General features: G+C 39.4%; 1 long non-coding RNA gene across 1 annotated transcript; it reads right to left on the minus strand.

Annotated features, from left to right (window-relative positions):
* Nucleotides 1-1,201: 1,201 nt before the first annotated feature.
* Nucleotides 1,202-3,124, minus strand: LOC108375375 (uncharacterized). Its single transcript, XR_001849150.1, has 2 exons — nucleotides 2,593-3,124; nucleotides 1,202-2,037 (listed from the first exon to the last, which is right to left on the minus strand). It is a non-coding gene; the product is annotated as an uncharacterized LOC108375375 (long non-coding RNA).
* Nucleotides 3,125-7,911: the final 4,787 nt, after the last annotated feature.

Consider the following 7,911-nt stretch of genomic DNA (forward strand, 5'->3'; position numbering starts at 1 on the left):
AACGATGACTTTCCTTTTTGAAGCCGGCCGCCTGCCTGCCTGCCTGTCTGCCTGCTTGGCTGCTTGACTTGTGGCCTGACTCGGTTCAGCTTCTTTATAGCATTTCAACACTTGAGTTGTGCTTAGTGCGTTACGTTGCTTGCGCTACATTACGCGTCCTTAAATGGTGGCGCTTAGACACCGTGGCCGCCGCTTTTCAGTACATACGTACATATGTTTTTTGCTCTATGTATGTAGCTGGTTCGCACTTAACCAAACAGTGGTGACAGTTATTACGACATTATGACCAAAACGGACGACCAGCGAATGGACGAGCTAACTGGCTGCGCGAAAGTGTTCAAAGTGCTGCGTTGGACGCTACGGTGGACCTTATGAGGCGTTGCTCTTCAAGTGCTTAGAAGTAAGTAAGTATAGAAGAGCTGGCGGCACTTAAATTTTTGTTTTTTTTTTTGTTTTCAGTTTTTAGTTTTTGTTTTTACAACTGCACACACTTGACTACTTACTAACTATGTAGCTACGTATAATATATACTAAGTACATAGATGTGTGCACATTTAAACAGTAGCAGCCTTGTATGGCGAGTCCTTCTTGTTGCATTGCTAGTACTTATGATGTCATTGGCGTTGAATTATTTCGCTCAAGTTGTTAGTTTTGTAGTTTGCTGTTGTTTTTGTTAATTCAAGTATACATCTTTTTTTTTAGTTTTAGTTAGTTACGCTGCGATCGCGTGTACTTGCACTGATAAAACAGACGCTTGTGTGTGTGTGTGTTTGTGGGCGCAACTAGCAGTGTGCAACACTTTCTAACTCTGTACTATGCAACACTCCGCCGCCTATTCGCTATTCGCTAGAAAGAAGTGCATGCAAGCGTTGCTAGTTGTGGTGGTGGTGTTTGCGGTCGTCTCAGCGGCAACAGGAAACATTGAGTAAGAAAAATGTGACGACGCGCGCTGTGGGAGACTTTTGCGTAAGCTGAAAATTAGTTTAGTTTTCGCGGTTTCCGGCCAAACTGTGTTTGTATGTATGCGTGGCGAGGCTATGGGATTTTTAACGGGACTTCCAACGACCTGGCCGTGGCCAACACGCTGACACTTATTGCAAGTTTGTACAGACTTTGCGCGTTTTGTTGCTATACTTTCTTATTTGGCCGCGTTGGCAAGCATTATTTTTGGAGCCACCTATGGTGCGTTTTTTGTTTTTGTTTTTTTTTTTTCTTTTCGATTACTCCTTTTCGCTATGCGCTAGCTGGCGCGCGAGTCAAACAGGACAGCAGCACAGCAGCAAACGGATGTGGAGACGCTTGGCGCGGAAGAAGAAGGAGCGCGTTTTGCGTTTGTTACTTCCGTGATTGAGCTGCCGCCCAGCAGTAGTTCGGATATTACTTAGTTGTTGTTGCTGCTGTTGTTGTTCTGGTGGCTGTAATAACTTGCCAATGTAAACAGCGCGCGCATGGACGGACGGACGGACGTTTATGTACGTTAGTACTAGTTGGTGACTTGTCTGCGTTAGTTGCTTGATTTGCTAATGCCTGTGTGTGAGTGTGTGTGTGTACTTATCGTTCGCTTGCTGATAGGATTATTTCCGTGGCTTCGCTTCAATTACTATGCGCGATATGGCAGTCAATGCACTACGGGTGTGTTTGTTTGTCTGCCAATGATGCGTGGCGATTCTGCGTTGCGTGGGCGTGCTGCGCATGCTGCATTGAATTGAATTTATTAGCGTTGTGCATTCTATTTGTGCACTTCATTGGCATTAAGTAAAGGGCATATTGAAAATTATTAGCTAAGCTGCACGGAGTTGTGGCATTTTCCTTAGAGCATTTCCTTTAATCTTTTAGCTTTGCATTTATGTACGATTGATACTCGTATCATGTGCGAGTTTTGCAGTATCTCTCTATTTAAAATATTTCATTGAGTTTAATAAGTTTCTCACCTCTAAAAATATCAGTCAGTCACATTCAGGTTGCAATAAAAATTGGCTTGCTGGGATTTTTTAACACGAAGTGCAGACAAAACACTGGTTCTCTGGTGATTTTGAGCTGTTTGAGCGATTGGAACACTTTTTTGATTTTCCTTAAAAAAAAAAAAAAAAATCATTTGCTGCGTCATTGGCCGCTATTTACTCCTAGGTATGTATTGTATGTGTATAAATAAGCTTGTAATGTTGAGAAGAATTTTAATTATTTTTTGTTCAATTGGGCTCTTGTGCTATTATTTTCGAGCGGTGAAAAGTATTTTTTATACAAATATTTTTTTCGCGAATTACTTCACACGCACAACTATCTGCTTCTACTTAATGTTTGTTTTTTTTTCTGTTTTCATTACACATTCCAGTACGGCAATTTTTTATGCACGAAATTTTATATTTGTATACGACATTCGCTGCATATTTTATGCAAAAGGAATTTTTCAACATTTAAATATTTCTTGTTTTGCTACATTTTCCATTACATTTTTTTTTCAACACCGCATTCTTTTGGTGCGGCGCACACACTCACACTCACCCGAAAAAAAAAATTTCCACAAAACCGTTCAAACGACTCACAGTGCTGCTAGCTGCTTTGAGCCGCAAAGCAAAAACAAAACAAACATACCAAAAGACAAACAAACCGGTTTCAATGTATTTTCAAATGTTGTTACTCGCTCGTCAACTAACTGGCGCACTCACTTTATAGTACGTACATAACTCGCTCGGTGGCTGTTGCTACCAATGTCTTGCAACACCTTTTTACGCTGCGTCACCACCACACCACACAGCGTTTATCGAATTCAATGGCAAATGGCGTTACACTGCCACTAGCATTTAAAAGCGCACTTTAGAATAATTATTCAAATCCACACACAAAATTTACAATTTGTATCTTATACATTTAGTAGGTATTTAACGAAATCAAACAGAGTGTCAACATTCCAAACTGTGGTTGAGCGCGGCGCAGTTGCCCTAACATTCCGTTACACAAAAACACACGTCCAACTACGAACGTTGCCAAACTTAAACTGACTCGACAATTGACTGAGTAAACTTGACTCTGCCTGAACAAGACTCCATCCATCCAGCGCGTTTGACTTGCTGCTGCGTCGGTTGTCGGCTGTCGCCTGGCGCTATTCTGTTCTGTTGGCGTACGAAATGCAAGTTTTGCGAATTAACCAAACAACCCCACTGCTGTGCGAAACACATTTGCACGAACATAAATAAGAGCAGCGCAAACAAACATACAAACACACACACGCACACGCACACGCATACACGTGCATTTGAACACAGCAGAAGGAGTTGTTGAGCATGAAGGAGCACAACAAACATGCGCAGCAACACCAAAGGCAGAGAGCAAAAACAGCAACAGCAACAGCAGCGCGAATGCGGAAAAAATGTTGTATGGCAGGGCTGCTGCTTTGTTGGTGTAAAAGCGAAGGGATACCATCACCATCGCAAAAACATCAGCTATGCAGCAGCGCCAACACCATTCGCAGCACTATGGCTACCATCAGGTTTATTAACAGTAGCCAACAGTACCAACAACAACAATCACATCAGCTACCCAATATATATGTATGTACATACATACTTATGCGGCCAACTCATTCTGCTACGAGTTGACTTTAGCTCCCCTTTGGCTAAGCCTTAGCTGGTTTCAATCCGCAGCAAAACTCGTACTCGACGGATTCTTTAATATTACAGAGTTTTGCCATGTAATGCAATATAAAGGCTTCCCTGCAGAAAATCGAACTGGTTCAGAACTAACTCCGAGCTAACTAAAAAGTTAACGGTGTTGGCGCCCGATCTAGGTGAGGTTAGTTTAGGCTGCGTAGCCACTATGTACGTGACTTCAAAGAGACCATTAAGGTCGACAGCGTTACCAAAAAACATCGGATATGACCAAATTACATAGCTAATCTCTGAAGACCAGGAGATCTTGTTGGTCTCTTGGCAAAGTGAAACAGTTGCTTATACCCATTTCAACAGTTGTCTCTATATTCGGTGGAAATGCTTCTCCCACAAAACTAATCCGTGTTCTTCTAGACGCCGTGCAGCTGTATGTTTTGTGTGCCTCCCACTTCTGTGCCTGTCGAATCGTGGGCTGCCGTTTGATCGCTTGTGGGAAAATCGGTTTCTCCTCCGTCAGCGCAGCTGCCGACAAGGCGGTTTCTTTGGCCAGTCTAGTAGAAGACAACATCCTACCGCCATTGTAAGCAGTGGCGGTCTACCCTCGAGGTTACTTTCGTAACATACGTAAAATGAGAACAGGTGGGTACATCTACATACTTCTCAGCTTTCACATTCGCATTACTAGTACATATAAGAAACCTCCAAGACAGCATTTGAAAGATTGTTTAGTAGGTTATAGCATTTTCAAGTCATTAACAAGTCGCATAGAAGACTGTTTGAGGACAATTTTTGTCGGCAATAAAAAGGCGAACCTTATTTGACTCTTCAAATAGTATGTATATATGTATGTAATCATAAAAAAAGGCGCGGTCGCAGTAGGATACTTTTTACTTCCGCAGGTACTTGCTAAGAAGACTCGACTTTACGTCGCAACTACGTCGTTTTACAGTAGTGAGGAGGCAGTTCAGAAATGTGTAGTGTGGAACTAGTGTTTTTCCAGACTGTTTCTAAATTTTACTACAGGGTTTGTCAAGTACACATACAGATGTACATGTACACATTCTTATATACATAAATATGTAAGTGTGTATGTATATACATACGAATCCTTAATGAGTTGAAGAGAAACAGTTTAAGTAACTAACAGCAACAGTGGAAGAGAACTGGACTCTGACTTTAATTTGCATAGTTGATTGACATTACAGTAAAACAACATTTCCGAGTTTATATATAAAATATTTACAGTTGATCAGCGTTGTTTAACAAAACGAGTAAAACTGATTTTCGGTTATAAACTGTGTTGCTTAACCCTTGAATGATAAACATCGCTTACCTTTAGAAAAAGAATAGTTATTGATTTTCCTCAGACTTGAATTAAATTCGCATGAAGGTGAGTGAAACTAAGTTCAAGGGGCTGCTCGTTCTGCACCGGCCCAGACGGATATGTTAGCATGCTAACCTGCCACATTTGGGGTACTGAAAATTCACAGATCATTCAAGAAAATTTATGCATCCACAAAGAGTCTCTGGCCGGTGTGATTTTTGAGATGCCGGAGTCATTTCGCCGTACATAAACGGTGAACGTTGTCGTGATATGATAACAATTTTTTTTATGGCCTGAATTATTTGAAATGGATGCCAGTCAGCGCATCAACCAAAGTCAATATTGCGATCGGAGCTTCCAGTGTACATACATTATCTCACGAAATAGCGAGGTCAAATGGCCGCCGAGATTTTACGATTTGACGTGATAAGTATGGTCTATGTTGATAAGCCCAAGACAATTTCACCGCTAAAGAACAAAATCATACGCGCTATGAATGATATAAAGCGCGAACTATTCCGAAAACTACTAGCAAATTTTAATACGCACATCCTGTGTTGCCAGAGGAGTCGTGGTGGGCTTTTAATGAATTTTATGTGCCATATACTACATAAGTAAGTTCCATAGACTAAAAAGCCGGATAAAATAAAAAATTATAATTTCTACAAATTTTGTTGTTTTATTTAGATGTTGTTAATAGCGTCAACAGCTACTTCAAGGCTATCGACTCCTTATTTTTTGGCCGCTTATTCGGCATTAAAAGCAATACAATTATCAGATGGGTGGAAAGACAATTGTATTGATAACTGTTCCGAATAGACGCATCCTTCAGCTCTATTTTCTAATTTGGAGTTATCCGTTTAGCAATCGTAGGCATCTTCAGATCCTGATCCTCCTTTCATTCATGCTTCTCTGCTTGGTATAGCCATGAACTTCTACAATCTATCAGCTATCATCCGTGTTCGATTAAGAATCGCACCTAGATATGCACGTAAGTATGTATGTATGTACAAATATTTGTACTTAGATACCTACATACCATCTTCAATAATATCATATAATTATTAAAAAAATCCAAGGTTTCAAATTTGAAAGATTTTACATGTGTAGGCTCCACTGTGCCGCGCTCTGACTTCACTGGCTTGGCTGTTTGTATTTTGAATTTACATCCATACATACATATGTACATATTAAGTGTACATACAAACACACAAGATATCCAAATATTTTCATGTGTCTGAATTTCAAATGCTATGTTATGAAGGTTCCAACAAGCGGCATTCGTCGATGTAGCCAAACATACATAGATACATATGTACATAAGTATGCATGCATACACAAATATGTATATGTCGGGCCTGTAAAACGTGTTTGGCTTCCTTTTCCCTGCCTTTTTCCAGCCCCATTTGCGTTTGTTTGTGCTGGTTTTGTTATGATCCGAAATCACATTCTTCATCTTCGCAACTCGTTTTTGGCGCTCTCTCTCGCAATGTAAATTTTTTTTATTTCGGTTGGAGCTAAGGGAGCCCAAAATGTAATTTTCTCTTTGTTGGGATATATGTATGCATGTAAGTATGTATGTATATATTTATACGTATATATTAGGGTGCCCCTCGAAATTGCTTTTTTTTTTTGGAAAATGGCACTTAAGAAACCTAAGCTTAATGTATGTAACGAATCTGATCAAGGTCGATCAACTAATTTTTGAGGTCGATCAACTAATGATATAAGTGCCACCCCCCCTTTCGCTAAATTTTTTGGGAAGACCAATTTTTTGCTAAAGAGCGAGTGAATATATCAATTTTGAATAAATATTGGTGAATTCCTTAGCCACACTGCCCAATAAATCTTAAAGTCCGGTACATACACAATATAAATTCAAGGCAGTATTTAAGAAAAGTCGCCTAACTTCGACAATTTGCATGCGATTACAATAAATGAGCTATCAGTTTATTTAAAAATAGATTTAGTTTTAGATAGTACTACATATTTTGAAACTGTGGAAATTATCGATGGTCAAAATTTGAAAAAATTAAAAGAAGTATGGGTTTTGTTTACTTTATCCGATAAAAAATCTCAACAAGCCAAATCCACAACATACAAATATATAGCATTTTGAAGGCCTATATATCCTCTTCTCAGACCATATTCGCTCTTTGGAATCGAAGCAAAAATAATCATTCAAAAACTCATAAATCTACAAGATCGTATTTTCTTACCTAAATCGTCAGGTCGCGACCTCTAAATGACCTTTTAAAAATCTATAAAAATAGGCAATAATATTTCTCATAAAAACTAATAAAATTGGGTGTGGGGTCTTGAAATTACCGAAAAAAGCATTTTCGATGGGCACCCTAATACATATATATATGTATGTCCATATGTATAAACGAATGTATGTATGTATATATCGTTACACAACACACATACCTGTTTGTTCATTCGTTTGGCCACAACATTACAGATGTAAAATTGCTTCGTATTACTTCGAGTTCTACAACAGCGTGAGTTTGTGAGCAAAGAGAGTGGCATACGGTGTGCTTGGGGCACCAAGTGGTGGGGAGCAGATGAGTTAGCAGCAGCTGTTTTGCATTTTCTTTTGTGCGCAGCATTTGCCTCAATTTGCCGGCTTCCTTTTGTAATTGTAGTTCGTGTTTAGGTTTGTTTTTGATTGTATGCTTTGCTAATGTGATTCGGCGTTATGTGTATGTATGTACATACATATGTATGTATGCAATAGGCAGTGTGTTCCATACTAGTGGGTGGGTAGAGGAAATTTCCGCTTTTGTTTTAGCGGTGGTTTAAAATGTACATTAGAGTTGCCAGTCGATTTTAAAATGTAATTTTTTTGAAAATTCATTAGATTACACTGGCTTACAGCAAAAATATTCTATGGTTGCCACTATCTAATTCGTATGTAGAATTGTTTAGTGAAATGGATACGGATACGTTTTCGAGATATGTACATATTTGCAATTTACC

Source organism: Rhagoletis zephyria, unplaced genomic scaffold, assembly GCF_001687245.7.
Source record: "Rhagoletis zephyria isolate East Lansing unplaced genomic scaffold, Rhagoletis_zephyria_1.1 Rzeph_scaffold_08833, whole genome shotgun sequence".
Lineage (NCBI taxonomy): Eukaryota > Metazoa > Arthropoda > Insecta > Diptera > Tephritidae > Rhagoletis > Rhagoletis zephyria.